Source organism: Macrobrachium rosenbergii, chromosome 13 (assembly GCF_040412425.1).
Source record: "Macrobrachium rosenbergii isolate ZJJX-2024 chromosome 13, ASM4041242v1, whole genome shotgun sequence".
In the NCBI taxonomy this organism is placed as follows: domain Eukaryota; kingdom Metazoa; phylum Arthropoda; class Malacostraca; order Decapoda; family Palaemonidae; genus Macrobrachium; species Macrobrachium rosenbergii.
In genome coordinates this window covers 23,572,581-23,589,855 of record NC_089753.1, presented here as the reverse complement: position 1 = coordinate 23,589,855, position 17,275 = coordinate 23,572,581, and the positions used below count along the sequence as shown (strand labels likewise).

Here is a 17,275-nt window from a genome sequence, read left to right as displayed (position 1 = left end):
TTTCTTTATGCCATAAGTGATAGTTTCAGTAGACTTAATTTTCCGAAGAAAATGATTGAAGTGAGCTGAAATGTTGTTGACTAAGATTAAACTGATATGTTATTAATTTATACTGCAGTTATCGAAATCTTGTAATTTTTACAGATGGTTATCAGACCTTACTGCCAGGGAGGAATTTGAATTGCATAAAAATATAATTATAATAAAAAACTATAATTGTAATCAAATAAACATTTGAACATGGCATATAACATATACAGTATATGATATTGAATGAATTTATCAGCTGTTCTCATATGCAGCTGTTTAATGTTTATTGAGATTGAATGAACTCAAGAGGTAATCATGATTAAAAGTTATTAATGTGTATTTGCATTTCTTATGGAGGTTCCTTTTCATTTGATTTTGAAGAGGAAGATTATGAAACATATGATTATAGGAATGTTGTTGCCTATATTTCTATGTAGACCAACAAAGAATTGATGACAGTGGATATAGAGAGAGAGAGAGAGAGAGATAGAGAGAGAGAGAGAGAGAGAGAGAGAGAGATGATTGGAACAGCTAGGGATTATTGATACTAGAAAAATGTTACGGTATTTGTCAACATAATCGTGAGATTATTTCCAAGTATTTTATTTTTAGATGTAAATAATCCTTGATTCGGGTTATGTAGGTTATGTTGCTAGTTCCACGCCCACCTTTCTTGACCCCATCACAGCTGGGTTGGCTCAAAATTCCGGGAGAGATCTCGGACCAACAACTTGAGCTGTGTCAAAGCTGTCAACTGGCTAGTAAAATGAAAGAAGAAATTCCAGCATGTGAGCAGGATAAACACGCAGCAGAGATGCTGTGGAGTTAATTTACAATACTTCATTAATAGCGGCAGTTGGTCTCAACGTTGTCTCCTTGGTGTCAGCTTTTGTGCAGCATCCATATCAGGATAAGAGGATATAATAGTCAACGTTTTACTAGGCACAGATCCGTCTAAAGGGGAAATTTAAGATAGGAAAAAATTGATCTTTATCATATGGTACAGGAAAAAATATGCTTAAACAAATTCCAACTACTACTACTACTATTACTAGTACATGCACGCATTCACAGAAGACTTGAGTGACGGAAAAGACCTGGAACACTAAAGCTGTGAGTTTCAAGATTCATAAAGTGTGATGGTTTGGATTAAGTCTCATCCTTGGTACTGAATTGTAGTGGGTAATTTAGACTTATAAATAGAACAGTTGAGGAGGCTCTTTAAAAAGATTGACCCAACTGGGGGTTAAACTAATAAGAGAAAGAGAAGAATGTCATACTGTCAAATTATGAATCATATTGTCTGTGTTGGAGCAGACAAAGGTTTTAAAAGTTTGTGTTCAAAAGGTTTTTTGTGATTGGTAGAGTTTTAGTTTGTAGCACTAAAAATGACTTGTAGATCATGATTTATGATGAAGTAAGAGCATGTAACCTAACAACACTGATAGGATCTGTGCTAACAGAAGAGTTATTTGCCAAAGAAAATATGAATACGATGGTTATTACCCACTGTGTATGTTGACTTTTAGTTTTCACTGTTGACTTTTTGCTCTTGTCTGGTTGCCCTGGACACAACTTTGTTTTGTGTGATGTCTGTGTGTGGATCTTCAATACTATGTGCATATGTTGTTACCTTGAGGTGATCTTTCCATCATGTGCTGGGTGACCCACTGGTCGTTTACCTTTCATCTTTTGTTCCACAAGTACTTTTGTTAGTGTCATATCTGTGCATGTGGCTGATATTACCATGTCTGTGGCTGAGTTAGGATGTCAAAGAAATTAATGTTGAGTAGTTATCTTGTGATGTGTTTGAATTTTATAACTTTGAATAGGTATGATAATAAATGCTTATGAATCTGCATATTTTTATTGTTATTTTTGATTTGCAATAACTATAGTTCTATTGGTATCGCAGGTGCTATAATTGTAAAAAAATATGATACAGTAGATTGTACAAATGGCATGGCAATTTGAAGTTGACTAGAAAAGAGGCCAGATCTGTGTTACATGTTAAGATATATATAGAATTTCATTTGAAGGAAAAATGCAACTCAAATTGCCATTTGAGAGGAGATGTTTAGGTCTTCTTAATTGAAAGTTAGAACATAGCCAAACTTGTTTGGGTTCTTTGAAGCATCATACTGAGTGAGTCTGAAATTTTCTGGAGCAGATGGATGGGAAGAGGGGAGCAGAGTATACTATAGCAGAAGATGATGTTGCACTATGAGAGGATGATGTTGCTGCTGAGAAAGACACTGATGAGGAGAATTTTCCTGACTGAGACGTTGCTGAGGAAGAGGTTGCACTATGTGATGAAGTAGATGGAGCAGGTCCTTTTGAGGAGGAAACTTCATTTGTTTCAAAACCAATTCCTTGTCCAGCACGGAAGTGAACTGTGCGTCGAGTTCCATCGTCATCTACTACAGTGTAAGTTCCCTTAACATTACCATCAGCATCTGCAGTCTCTGATCGTGAATACTGTTCAGAGTCAAAGGCAAAGTTATAGGAGGCATCAGCATTGGAATTAGCTAGTGGATCAATGAATGGGACTTCTCGCACAGGTGTAATCCTTCCTGTAGGTTGACCTGAAGGTGCACCAGGGACAATGGGACCTTTTGGAATGTGGGATCCTCAGCAATGAATCCAGTGTCAGAACCAGCTTGATATTGGATCTGTCGTCGTTGACCATCATCAGCAACAAAGGCAAAGTCTCCGTCAACATTGTTATTGGTGTCACCTGCTTCCTTCCTTGAATGACTGGATGTTTCATATCCAAAAGAATAACTTCCATCTGATCTCAACTGGCTGTAGTATTAGCTTCTTGGAAATGTGGAGTTGAGGAAGAGGAGGGTCGAAGAGCAGAAGGAGATGGTTGTTGGCTAGAGGATGTGGTAATGGCAGAGCCTGGAGAAGAAGCAGATGGGGCAGCGTAAGTTAATACACCTGTGGTTCCTTGAGAGGCAGGTGTTTGACGAGTGATAGGTGTGGTTGAAGATGGGGCACTTGGAAGATGATCTCCAGATGCAGTGAATCCTGTATTAGGTCCAGCTCGATAATTAACCCTTCTTCTGACGCCATCATCAGCAACAAAAGAAAACTGTCCCTGTACATTAAGGTTAGCATCAGCAGATTCTGAGCGGGAGTGGTCACCAGCATTGAAAGAGAAAGAGTAAGAGCCATCATTGTTAGATGAGGTTTGTGAAGGGAAAGATGTTCCAGTTGAACCACCAGCAGCAGCAACGGGAGAAGAAGATGGTGGAGGAGATGCAGCAGGTGATGTGTAAGTTGTGACTGAGGGTGAGGTAGACAATGATGATCCTGAGAATGTACTTGCTGTGCCACTAGAGGAAATTCTGTTTGCTGAGGAGGAACGTCGAGTAGCTGCTGGAGTAGAGCCAGAAGATTGAGGAGTCTTAGGTGAGAGTGGAAGGTCATTGCCTTCTACAACGAAGCCAGTACCACGACCTGCAGTGTAAGAGTAGGTTCTTGTGATTCCATCATCGTCTGTGTAAGAGTAAGATCCTCGGACATTTCCAGCGGCATCACTTTGCTCTGATCTTGTTTGTCCTTCTTCAGCAAACTGGAAACCGTAAGAAGCATCAGCATTTGGGTTAGCGGAGAGGATCAACAAAAGGTGGACGAGCCCTTGCAGCAGCATGGGCTGCACGGAAGTCAGGATGTGGTTGTGGGAGGTGAGCTCCAGTTGGGACAAAACCAGCCTCACCAGCTGTGTATTGAGATTCACAGAATGGCCGTCAGGGTCAACGTAGCCAAACCTTCCTTTCTGTTGACCAACCCTAGTAGACTTGGCACTCTCAAAGGCTCCCTTTCCAGTGTCATAACCATACTTGTGAGTTCCATCTCTATGAAGGACGAAGTATTGAGAACGCCTTCCTGTTCCAACCTGAGGTATGTTATAAGCTCCATCTGGTGCAGGAGAACTGAGCGTGCTAACTGCCAGAGCAGCCAACACTGCCTGTAAATGAGATCGGCCAGAGTTTATTTTGTGCTTCACTTATAAACTGTAAAGTAATGTGGTGTTTGTCACTAGTGAAATTCTCTTGATGGTCTATTATGTTTGTAAGTCATACAGTTACTATGAAGTTGCTTAATCAAAGATGTTATTTAAATTATTTTCTTTATATGATATTTTTGTGTACAAAGTTATGAGTAACGTCTCTAAGATTTACGTATTTCTTATATTTCCCAAAGATTTACGGATTTCTTATATTTCCCAAAGATTTATTGATTTCTTATATTTCCAAAGATTTACGTATTTCTTATATTTCCCAAAGATTTACGGATTTCTTATATTTCCCAAAGATTTACGGATTTCTTATATTTCCCAATTAAAATTTTGCAGTTTTGGGCCGCTCTTTTTGAGTATCACTTCAAGAGTAACCATTGACAGTCCTTTAACCAATTAAACTTTGTGAATATTCCGTACATTAATAAAACATAACTAAAAATTTTACATACATGTTTATACACATTACATATACCCTGTATAAAATGTTAATATATATACTGTATGTGTGTGTGTGTCTGTGACTGTGTAACTCTGGAGTCTTTTACATGGCATCAACTGCCTCATCTATCTGAAGAGTAAATTTATCACACAATGCTTACGTTGCTGCAATTTATTGAAAATAATCTTAGTGGCATGAGTCTTAAACGGAGAAACAAATCCACAGTTAAGTATTGGTGCATATTTATACAAAATAAATCTCTACAGATTTATTTTGTAAATATGTGCACGTATACGTACCTGTGGTTTTGTTTCTCCATTTCCCACATTATCAAAGAACCTTAAGCTTTTTCAAATGGCATCTGGAAACACCGTATAGAGGCTTCCTATTGATTTTTACTCGATGGCCAAAGTGATATTATTTGTGTGGTGTCATTGAAGTTAAGTTCTTTTTGAGGATAAACTGGACGGTCGATAAAGCGCATAACATGAAGAACTTAGAGAGAGAGAGAGAGAGAGAGTGAGATGCCAACTTATCCTCGTCAAGTGATATTACCAAGGTAATCCAAGAGGCCATTCTGAGGATGGCCAGGAGGGCGGAATTCCTTCAAGCGATGCTGATGGCCCTCGAGTGAGTGAGTGAGGTGCCGTTGGAAGCCTTCGGATGCTTTTATAGCCAGAGGAGTCCCTGGAAGGGCATGAGGGCAGCAGCTGTACCTGGGAAGGGAGGTGGCTTCTTCACCTGCCCGAGGCCCGATGCCCAGATCCCCTCGTACCCTGAATGGCCAGTAAATAGATCACGCAGATCTTCCATGATGATACCTTTCTTCTCGTTTGAAATATTTGGAGATGGATGAGGCTTGGAATTCGAGAGAGAGAGAGAGAGAGAGAGAGAGAGAGAGAGAGAGAGAGAGAGAGAGAGAGAGAGAGAGAGAGAGAGAGAACCCGTCGCCGTTTTCGTCTGATTTTTATTGTGGTAAAGTCGGCCTCTTTGGTGTTTGTGTCTCAGCCCAGATATTAATATAAATAGTTTACTCGGTTCTGAATTTTAGTGGGGAAAAGGAGACCTTTTGTATGCCTGAAATTATTTTCATTCTCAGTGAAGAGATTTACACTTCACTCACAAATGTATGTTTACATATAAGTATGTGTGTGTGTATGTGCAATTAAAGTAGATTAGTGTACAAAATCTAGGTGCATATTGTGACTATTTGTATGAAGGAAAGAGTAAGGATTTCGATTGAGATGGTAATTAAAGTGGCAAAGAGATGGATATGGGAAGAGTGTAGACAAAGAAGAGAAATGGAGCTCAAGTGTTTTGAGGGACAGTTGGAGGTCAAGATTAATACTACTGTTAAAAGGTGTATGTGGTATAGCTGGACCTAGATGAATGTTGTGACGGAGAGACAGAGAAAAGGAGGTAAAGAATGCATGGAATAAAAGGTTTGTATGATAGAGGTGTGAATATGGCTCTGAAACAAGTATGTGTTTCCTCCATGGCTATTTGATATTGATGGAGTGATGTAACAAAGTGTAGGTAAAGGATATTTGACGCAGTATGAAAGTTTTGAGATAAGGTATTGAGTCTTCGATGGAGGTTGACTGGCATTTGTTTCCCGTATTATATAGTACTGCACGACAGAAGTGAAGAGCAGCTGGCAAAAAGTATGAAAGGTTTTAGGCGTTATTAAGAGGATCTAGTTGAGGCTAAATGGGAATAAAAGAAAGGTTAAGGGGATAAATAGAAACCAGGAGATGGAGTTCGAACGTCGATATACATTGAAGAACAGAAGCAGTTCAATTGTCTATGTATTTGGGAGCAGGAGACAAGAAGTGACTTACAGAATAGGCGAATAAGTGGAGATACTAAGGAAGTCAGTGTTTGAACATCTCAAGTAATTGAGTAGCTTCTTCTTTGTGGAAGGGAAATTTAGATGTTGAATTCTCTCTCTCTCTCTCTCTCTCTCTCTCTCTCTCTCTCTGTCTCAAGTTTGCATCGTATGATTGACGAAGGACGTGCTGGCAAAGTCCTTGGGAAACAATTTTGATAAATTGGTTTTCCTTGGATGGAAGGAATGCTTGAGCTGCATAACATGACCTCAGGGAAGGTGTTCTTCTGTGGACGGGCAGGATTTGTCCCAAAAAACTTGCCGAGTTTCTCTCGATTTTCTTTTCTTTAGCATTTCCTCCTCTTGTTGTTTGCATAAGATCAAAATATGATTATTAGTGCATATGGCATTGTGTCTGCTATAGATTTGCTGACATTGCAAAGCATGTTGCAAACATATATTGCTATGAATGAAAATATTTGTTATATTGTTAATGGTAACAGGCATTTCAGCCAGTTGGTAACAGCTGGATGTAATAATTAAGTAGGTCCGTGTCATGTAGAAAATGACACAGCATTTATGTGTCAGAAATGAATAATTAAAAGCATAATTTGTCAGTTATGCAGTTTGTGCATAAAATGTAATTTGACTTTTTCCCTCAAAGAAATTTTAAACAACAAGTTTTGAATAAGATCAGCAGTGTGATATTTTTGGAAAGGGCTGGCTTCTGCGGTAACTGTGACACAATTGTACTTCAGTTCTGTTGAGAATGGGTGTTCATACAATGCAAGAAGACAATAATGATAAATATTCTTGAAAATCTTTTTTTAACTCATTCGACTTTGTTTCAGTGATGTCTATATTGCATTCGAATTTATATGCTGATTCACTGTGGTGTTTGCCCTATCCCAGAAAGAACAGTATTCTGAAAAAAAAGTTTTTCCCCAGAATGAGATTCTGTTTAGGAGAAACCATTCCAGTCAGTGACGTAGAATAATGAAAATTGTTCATTCTCTGTGAACATAAAGTTTGTTGTTATTTTATTGTGACTGGAAGATCCTTGTTGCTTCTGTCCAAAATGATTGTCGTCATGACTGAATATTGACCAACTCGTTAGACTGTTTCGCCTGCTGTCAGGTGTTGTGCCATATCGAGTGTCCTGTCAACATTTGCTCGTCCCTGGTATGGTAAAAGGTCTGGATCCTCTGGAATTGTTCCGCTTTGGTCTGTGTCCTTTGTTGTTCGTCGATAACGAAAACCGACGAAATGACTCAGGAATTTAGTAGGCATTCAGCAGCTGACTTGTATAAAATTGATCAAGAATGGATTGCATCTTTTTTCTTGTTAACATGGAGAGGCGTGTTTGCCAGTATCTGTACACTGGTCAAGATTTCTTTTATGCCACCAGTGACTGTACAGTAGACTTAATTTTCCGCTAGAAAATGATTGAAGTGAGCTAAAATGTTGTTGACTAAGATTAAACTGTAGCATTATTAATTTATACTGCAATTTGGATGAACATGTGGGTAATTTTATCAGATGGTTATCAGACCTCTATGACACAGGAGGAATTTGCATCCCATATAAAATATAATTGTAATAAAAAATATAATTGTAATCAAATATGCATTTGAACATGGCAGTGTGACATATACAGTATATGATATTGAATGAACTTATCAGCTGTTCTCATATGCAGCTGTTTAATGTTTATTGAGACTCAATGAACTCAAGAGGTAATCATGATTAAAAATTATTAATGTGTATTTGCATTGCTTATGGAGGTTCCTTTCTTATTTGATTTTGAAGAGGAAGATTAAGGAAACGTGTGATTATAGGAAATGTTACTGCTCGTTTCTGTAGAGCAATAAAGAATTGGATGACAGTGACGATATATATATATATATATATATATATATATATATATATATATATATATATATATATATATATATATATATATATATATATATATATATATAATATATATATGTGATTGGAACAGCTAGGGTTATTGATGCTAGAAAAATGTTACGGTATTTGTCAACATAATCCTGAGATTATTTCTAAGTATTTTATTTTAAGATGTAAATAATACGTGATTCGAGTTCATGTAGGGTTATGTTGCTAGTTCCACGCCCATCTTTCTTGACCCCATCACAGCTGGGTTGGCTCAGTATTCCGGGAGAGATCTACGCACCTAACAACTGTGAGCTGTGTCAAGTTGCTGTAACTAGCTAGTAAATGAAAGAAGAAATTCCAGCATGTGAGCAGGTTTGAACGTGCAGCAGAGATGCTGTGAGTTTTTACAGCACTTCATTAGCAGCGGGCAGTTGGTACCTTTTGTTGCCTCCTTGGTGTCAGCTTTTTGCGGCAGTCATATCAGGATGATGAAGAGGAATTAATAGCCAACGTTTTAAAGGGGAAATTTAAGATAGGAAAAAATTGATCGTATTCATATGGTACAGGGAAAAAATATGCTTAAAAAAATCCCATCTACTACTAATACTATTATTAGTACATGCACGCATTCACAGAAAACTCTGAGTGGACGGAAATAGACCTTGGAAACACTAAAGCTGGGAGTTTCAGGAGTAATAAGGTGTGATGGTTTAGATTAAGTCGTCATGTACTTGGTACTCAAAAGTAGTGGGTATTTTAGACTTTCAAAATAGGAACAGTTGGAGGAGGCTCTTTAAAAAGATTGACCCCAACTGGGGCGTTAAACTAATAAGAGAAAGAGAAGAATTCATACTGTCAAATAATGCTTTCTATATTGTCTGTTTTGGAGCAGACAAAGGTTCTTTAAAAGTATGTGAAAAGGTTTTTTGTGATTGGTAGAGTTTTCAGTTTGTAGCACTAAAATGACTTGTAGATCATGATTTGTGAGCATGTAAGAGCTTGTAACCTAAAAATACTGAGAGGATATGTGCCAATGGAAAAGTTATTTTCCAAAGAAAATATGAATACGATGGTTATTACTCACCCTGTATGTTGACTTTTAGTTTTCACTGTTGACTTCTTTGCTCTTGTCTGGTTGCCCTGGACACAACTTTGTTTTTTGTGATGTCTGTGTGTGGATCTTCTATATTGTGTGCATATGTTGTTACCTGGAGGTGATCTTTCCATCATGTGCTGGGTGTGTCCCACTGGTCGTCTACCTTTCATCTTTTGTTCCACAAGTACTTTTGTTAGTGTGTCATTCTGTGCATGTGTGATATTACCATGTCTGTGGCTGAGTTAGGAAGTCAAAGAAATTAATGTTGAGTAGTTATCTTGTGATGTGTTTGGGTTTATAACTGTGAATAAGTATGGATAATAAATGCTTATGAATCTGCATATTTTTATTGTTATTTTTGATTTGCAATAACTATAGTTCTATTGGTATCGCAGGTGCTATAATTGTAAAAAAATATGATACAGTAGATTGTACAAATGGCATGGCAATTTGAAGTTGACTAGAAAGAGGCCAGATCTGTGTTACATGTTAAGATATATAGAATTTCATTTGAAGGAAAACTGCAACTCAAATTGCCATTTGAGAGGAGATGTTTAGGTCTTCTTAATTGAAAGTGAGAACATAGCCAAACTTGTTTGGGTTCTTTGAAGCATCATACTGAGTGAGTCTGAAATTTTCTGGAGCAGATGGATGGGAAGAGGGAGCAGAGTATACTATAGCAGAAGATGATGTTGCACTATGAGAGATGATGTTGCTGCTGAGGAAGACACTGATGAGGAGAATTTTCCTGACTGGGACGTTGCTGAGGAAGAGGTTGCACTATGTGATGAAGTAGATGGAGCAGGTCCTTTTGAGGAGGAAACTTCATTTGTTTCAAAACCAATTCCTTGTCCAGCACGGAAGTGAACTGTGCGTCGAGTTCCATCGTCATCTACTACAGTGTAAGTTCCCCAACATTACCATCAGCATCTGCAGTCTCTGATCGTGAATACTGTTCAGAGTCAAAGGCAAAGTTATAGGAGGCATCAGCATTGGAATTAGCTAGTGGATCAATGAATGGGACTTCTCGCACAGGTGTAATCCTTCCTGTAGGTTGACCTGAAGGTGCACCAGGGACAATGGGACCTTTTGGAATGTGGGATCCTCAGCAATGAATCCAGTGTCAGAACCAGCTTGATATTGGATCTGCCGTCGTTGACCATCATCAGCAACAAAGGCAAAGTCTCCGTCAACATTGTTATTGGTGTCACCTGCTTCCTTCCTTGAATGACTGGATGTTTCATATCCAAAAGAATAACTTCCATCTGATCTCAACTGATCAAGTAGTATTAGCTTCTTGGAAATGTGGAGTTGAGGAAGAGGGGGTCGAAGAGCAGAAGGAGATGGTTGTTGGCTAGAGGATGTGGTAATGGCAGAGCCTGGAGAAGAAGCAGATGGGGCAGCGTAAGTTAATACACCTGTGGTTCCTTGGGATGCAGGTGTTTGACGAGTGATAGGCGTGGCTGAAGATGGGGCTCTTGGAAGATGATCTCCAGATGCAGTGAATCCTGTATTAGGTCCAGCTCGATAATTAACCCTTCTTCTGACGCCATCATCAGCAACAAAAGAAAACTGTCCCTGTACATTAAGGTTAGCATCAGCAGATTCTGAACGGGAATGGTCACCAGCATTGAAAGAGAAAGAGTAAGAGCCATCATCGTTAGATGAGGTTTGTGAAGGGGAAGATGTTCCAGTTGAACCACCAGCAGCAGCAGCGGGAGAAGAAGATGGTGAAGGAGATGCAGCAGGTGATGTGTAAGTTGTGACTGAGGGTGAGGTAGACAATGATGATCCTGAGAATGTACTTGCTGTGCCACTAGAGGAAATTCTGCTTGCTGAGGAGGAATGTCGAGTAGCTGCTGGAGTAGAACCAGAAGATTGAGGAGTCTTAGGTGAGAGTGGAAGGTCATTGCCTTCTACAACAAAGCCAGTACCACGACCTGCAGTGTAAGAGTAGGTTCTGTGATTCCATCATCGTCTGTGTAAGAGTAAGATCCTCGACATTTCCAGAGGCATCACTTTGCTCTGATCTTGTTTGTCCTTCTTCAGCAAACTGAAAACCGTAAGAAGCATCAGCATTTGGGTTAGCGAGAGGATCAACAAAAGGTGGACGAGCCCTTGCAGCAGCATGGGCTGCATGGAAGTCAGGATGTGGTTGTGGGAGGTGAGCTCCAGTTGGGACAAAACCAGCCTCACCAGCTGTGTATTGAGATTCACAGAATGGCCGTCAGGGTCAACATAGCCAAACCTTCCTTTGTTGACCAACCCAGTAGACTTGGCACTCTCAAAGGCCCTTTCCAGTGTCATAACCATACTTGGGAGTTCCATCTCTATGAAGGACGAAGTATTGAGAACGCCTTCCTGTTCCAACCTGAGGTATGTTGTAAGCTGCATCTGGTGCAGGAGAACTGAGCGTGTTAATCCGCCAGAGCAGCCAACACTGCCTGTAAATGAGATCGGCTAGAGTTTATTTTGTGCTTCACTTATAAACTGTAAAGTAATGTGGTGTCTGTCAGTAGTGAAAACCTCTTAAAGGTCTATTATGTTTGTAAGTCATACAGTTACTATGAAGTTGCTTAATCAAAGATGTTATTTAAATTATTTTCTTTTATCTAATATTTTTGTGTACAAAGTTAGCAGTTGCGTCTCTAACATATTCGTATGTTTTATTTTCCCAATTAAAACCTTGCAATTTAGGGCTGCTCTCTTCAGCATGGCTTTCAAGGGGAAACATTGATATTCATTTAACCAATTAAACTTTTTGTATATTACGTGTATATTAATAAAGCATAACTAAAAATTTTACATACATGTTTACATACACTACACATACTTAAAAATGTAAGTATATATAAAAATGTGTCTGTGACTGTGTAACTCTGGAGTCTTTTTCAGGGCATCAACTGCCTCGTCTATCTGAAGAGTAAACTTATCACACAATGCTTATATTGCCCCTGCTTATTAAAAATAATGATAGTGGCAGGAGTCTTAATTGGAGAAACAAATCACTTGTTGCATATATATAAAAATAAATGTCTACAGATTTAATTTTTTCCATTCCTCTTGTTATCAAAGAACCTTAAGTCTTTTCAAAAGGCATCTGGAAGCGCTGTATGAAGGCTTCATTTTTGGTTCGTACTCGGTTGCCAAAGTGATCAGACTTGTCTGGTGTCAGTGAAGGAAAGTTCTTTTTTAGGATAAAATGAGAGAGAGAGAGAGAGAGAGAGAGAGAGAGAGAGAGAGAGAGAGAGAGAGAGAGAGAGAGAGAGATGCCAAGTTATCCTTGCCAAGTGATATTACCAAGCTAATCCAAGAGGCCATTCTGAGGATGGCCAGGAGGGCGGGATTCCTTCAAGCGACTCTGATGGCCCTCGAGTGAGTGAGTGAGGTGCCGCTGGAAGCCTTCGGATGCTTTTATAGCCAGAGGAGTCCCTGGAAGGGAATGAGGGCAGTAGCAGTACCTGGGAAGGGAGGTGGCTTCTTCACCTGCCCGAGGCCCGATGCCCAGGTCCCCTCGTGCCCTGGAATGGCTCGGAAGCAGATCACGCAGATCGGGTATGATGATACCTTTCTTCCCGTTTGAAATATTTGTGATGGATTGGGACTGGAATTCGAGAGAGAGAGAGAGAAAATGTCGGCGTCTCTTGTTGTCGTACTTGCCGTTAGCTTTTGTGCAGCAGCTATATGAGGACGATAAAGAGGAATTAATGGCCCCCGTTTTACCATGCACAGATCCGTCTAAAGGGGAAATTGAAAATAGGATAAAAAAACATATGGTGCTCCATGGAAAATATACTTAAACAAGATCTTCCAAAATGTGTTTATTTTCTATGGCAGAGTTATTTGCGTTTTTCCACGGTGACGGTATGAATTATTTTTCCATGGGAGAGGTAATTACCTTTTTCCAAGTTGACGGTGAAAGTTCCCTTTTCATATTACAGGTTTGAACCTACTTCTCCCCGGTGGACGTTGTTACTAAATTTTCCTGTTAGAGCTGTGAGCTGCATTTTCACCTGGTAATATTGTGTATGCACTGAGCCACATGGCTATATTGAGGCTTTTTACTCGGCCTATGAACGAGAGAGAGAGAGAGAGAGAGAGAGAGAGAGAGAGAGAGAGAGAGAGAGAGAGAGAGAGAGAGAGAGAGAGAGAATCAGTTACAGATTAATGACTGTCCATTTTCCTGCGTCACACTGAAAGAATAATTATTTTCAGGGGCTGATGGACCGCAGTTTGGACTTCCAGATATGACTTGTGTGAAGCCCTTTTTGAGCGTCCCAGTAGGACGAGTGTGTTCCTGTCTGAAGGTAAGAATTAGTTTTAGGCTTTTGATTAGATGCGTAGTCGAGACTTGCCTTTATTCCAGCTGAGTTTTACAGCTATTTACTGCTTTGGCTATATGCTTTCGCCTTGTTTAAAATAAGAATAGAGGCCATTATATCTGTCATAATGTTCTGAGTATTTTGATCTTTTGTTTGGTCACTAGCCTGACGTAAGTAACCCTCGTAGGGGGGTAGTGCCGTCAGGCGGTGCACTGTAGGCATTACATAAGGTCCTTTGCAGCGTCCCTCTGGCCTCTATCTTCAACCCCTTTCACTCCTTTTACACTGCCTCCATTCATGTTCTCCTCCTCCCATCTTACTCTCCACCCTCCCCTAACAGTAGTTGCATAGTGCAACTGCGAAGTTTTCCTCCTGTTACACATTTCAGACCGTCTTTACTCTCAGTTTCCCTTCAGCGCTGAATGACTTCATAGGTCCCAGCGCTTGACCTTTGGCCTAAATTTCATTTTCCAATTCCAGCTCCTGAAGTGGGGTCACTTTTTATTTTGTGACAGTGGTTTGCAGTAGTGTAAAATCTATCAAGGGCAGCAACGAGAATATGAATGAAAAACAGGGGGAAGTGAGTCTGTAATACATTGTAATTGGTCCCATTCAAACCCTTGAGAAACATTCATAGCAGCCAGGACTGCTTTTCTTGGTGTATTATCATTATTATTCAGATGAACCCTATTCATATGGAACAAGCCCACCAAGGGGGCCATTGACTTGAATATTATGGTGTCCATTAGGAAGAAGGAAGGCGAGGCAAAGGGAACTACAGAAAGAAGATCCCACTTATTAAAAAAAAAAAAATAAATTGATAAATTAACAAATAGATAAAAATGTATTCAAATGCAAGAATAGCATCGGGGTAGGAACGCATTGCACCTTCGCTTGAACTTCCGAGGTTCCAATCGCACGACATTCTCTGGGCGGCTGTTCCACAGTCCAAAGGAGTGAGGAATAAAGAACCTCTGGAAAAAAAATTAGAGGGAAAACATCTGAAGCGACAAGAACTCACGATGATGGTTGTATATAATTGCTGTAAGATTAGTTTGCGGTAGGGTTTTTAAAAGTGAAGATTTGTTCATTTCTCCTGCCGAGGAGGACAGTACAGCAGTCCTCGCAGGCCGTATAAGGAGTTTCGGCGTATTTCTAGCAGTTTATCAAGAATTTTCTGCACCTCTTCTTTAAAGAACGTGACTGTTCTTCATATTCTTCATAGTGTTCTTTCTTCTCCTAATATCTCGAACCTTTGTGAGCTTGCTTTTATTGTTATTATTATTATTATTATTATTATTATTATTATTATTATTATTATTATTATTATTATTATTGGAGCCTGTTATTATTATTATTATTATTATTATTATTATTATTATTATTATTATTATTATTATTATTATTATTATTATTATTAATGGAAAGGAAAGTTGTGTTCTTCAAAGATCTTTACAGTTTTTGGAAACAGTTTTAAGCATCATTTCTGAAAAAAACTAACTCGATACCTCTGTGACTCAGAAGCATAATATAACTTTTCTGTTTTGTTCTTCCAGGTAAGTGAAGGCTTCACGTGGTCTGCAGGTATGAGGTAATGTTAAGATGTAACTGCAATTTAAGGACTTTTTTTATCTAGAAATTTTTTGGGGTAGGCGAGAACACCTTATTTTATTCTATACAGGAATGATCCATTCTGTGTATTGCAATGCAAGCACTACTCATGGTTCTTGGCAGCGTCCCTTCGGCCCCTAGCTGCAACCCCTTTCAGTCCTTTGACTGTGCCTCCGTTCATATTCTCCTTCTTCCATTTCACCTTCCTCAACCCTCTGCTAACAATTGTTTCATAGTGCAACAGCGAGTTCTTAATCCTGTCACACCTTTAGAATCTTTTTACTCTCAGTTTCCCTTTCAGCGCGGAATGACCTCGTAGGTCCCAGCGCATGGCCTATGGCCAAAATTTTTTATTCCAGTTCCGGTCCCATTCTGTATAGTCCATAATTTTGTCTGATTCGTACCCAGTGTACTGTACAATTTTGATGAATTGTTTAGCTCGTAATCTTGTAGAACTTATGCGCATTAGAATGCCCCGCTTTTTAAGTCTTATTTCCAGTTGATGTTATTATTATTATTCAGAAGATGAACTTTATTCATATGGAGCAAGAAGCCCACCATAGGGGCCATCAGTTATCATCACATCGTTATCTCAAACTAAACGTGAGTTTTGGTCTCAAACTTGGACCTGATGTCTGCAAATGAATATGAAGTTCGTCCGCACTACAGCAAAACATGTCATAAACACACGTCGGTAACTTATCGCTCACACGCCACAAACAGGTTGAATACAAGTCAATTGCTTATTGGTGGCGTTAGCCAGCGCTTCTTTAGGTTATCCAGCTCTGACCAAAGATTCGTTCTCAACTTACTGTCGTCGACTTATTTTCAACCTGTTTGCGACATGTATGGGATAAGTCGCCGCCGCGTGTTGGGGACGTGGTATACTGTAGTGAGGACGCACCCTAAGATTACCATTCGAATTTTGAATTTTTTTTTTTAAAGAAAACATTGACCAGGTTCAAATTCCAATTTTGAAACGAAAATAATTTTCCGCTGTGGAATGGAATGGAATAGAAATTTTAGGCCAAAGCCCAAGCTCTGGGGCCTATGAGGTCATTCAGGGCTGAAAGGGAAATTGAGAGTAAAAGGTTTGAAAAGTGTAAAGGAGGAAAACTTCGCAGTTGCACTTTGAAGCAGTCGCTATGAGAGGGTGGAAAGTAATGTGGAAGAAAGATAAGATGAACGGAGGTAGAGTAAAAGGAATGAAAGGGGTTGCAGCTGGGGGCCGAAGGGACGCTGCAAAGAACCTTAAATATTGCCAAACAGTGCACCGCGTGAGGTGCACTGAAGGCATTTTCTCCTTAAGGGAAGTTCTCCGCTGTGAAACGCCAATATATCAGCTTAAACCATTCTGCTGACATGAGCATTGTACAAGCAGAATTTAAAGGTTTCTGGTCAGTCAGATATTTTTATGGTAACTGGAAATCTGTCTCTGACTTATATATATATATATGTATATATATATATATATATATATATATATATATATATATATATATATATATATATATATTTATTGCATGGTTTTCAGATTCCGCTGACTAATTAATAAGTCATTGACGCTGAGGTTTTAATTGGATGGTGTTAGGGAAGAGGAACGGAAAAGAACGGGAAACGGGAAGGAAGGTCTTATGGAATGGATGGAATGGGAAGGTGGATGCCGAAGGGTGAAGCGGGGTTGGGTTTGGGAGGAAGCGGTTGTCTTATCGTGTCTGTTACTGTTCGTCAGAATGGAGAGGAAATGTGTAATTAGTGTGAAACCAGTGTGTGGCATCCTTTTCATCACAGCTTGTTAAATACTCTCTTAGAAGAGAGAGAGAGAGAGTTTATTCTTGGCTTGACTCCAACCACCATAATGGGTTCCCAGAATGACCAGGAGAGAGAGAGAGAGAGAGAGAGAGAGAGAGAGAGAGAGAGAGAGAGAGAGAGAGAGAGAGAGAGAGAGAGAGAGAGATTTATCCATAGCTTGACTCCAGCCATCAAAATGGGTCCCCAGAATCGCTACCAGTGGTTT

At 39.4% G+C, this 17,275-nt stretch overlaps 1 long non-coding RNA gene and 1 pseudogene across 2 annotated transcripts in view; one reads left to right on the top strand and one right to left on the bottom strand.

The window, feature by feature from the left end:
* LOC136844559 (serine-rich adhesin for platelets-like) overlaps positions 1-12,646 on the bottom strand; it is a 67,048-nt pseudogene extending 54,402 nt beyond the window's left edge.
* LOC136845025 (uncharacterized) overlaps positions 1-17,275 on the top strand; it is a 356,972-nt gene that overhangs the window by 85,988 nt on the left and 253,709 nt on the right. For both annotated transcript variants that reach the window (XR_010855044.1, XR_010855046.1), the window contains exon 2: positions 13,541-13,632. This is a non-coding gene — a long non-coding RNA (uncharacterized lncRNA). The remainder of the gene's footprint in view (positions 1-13,540; positions 13,633-17,275) is intronic.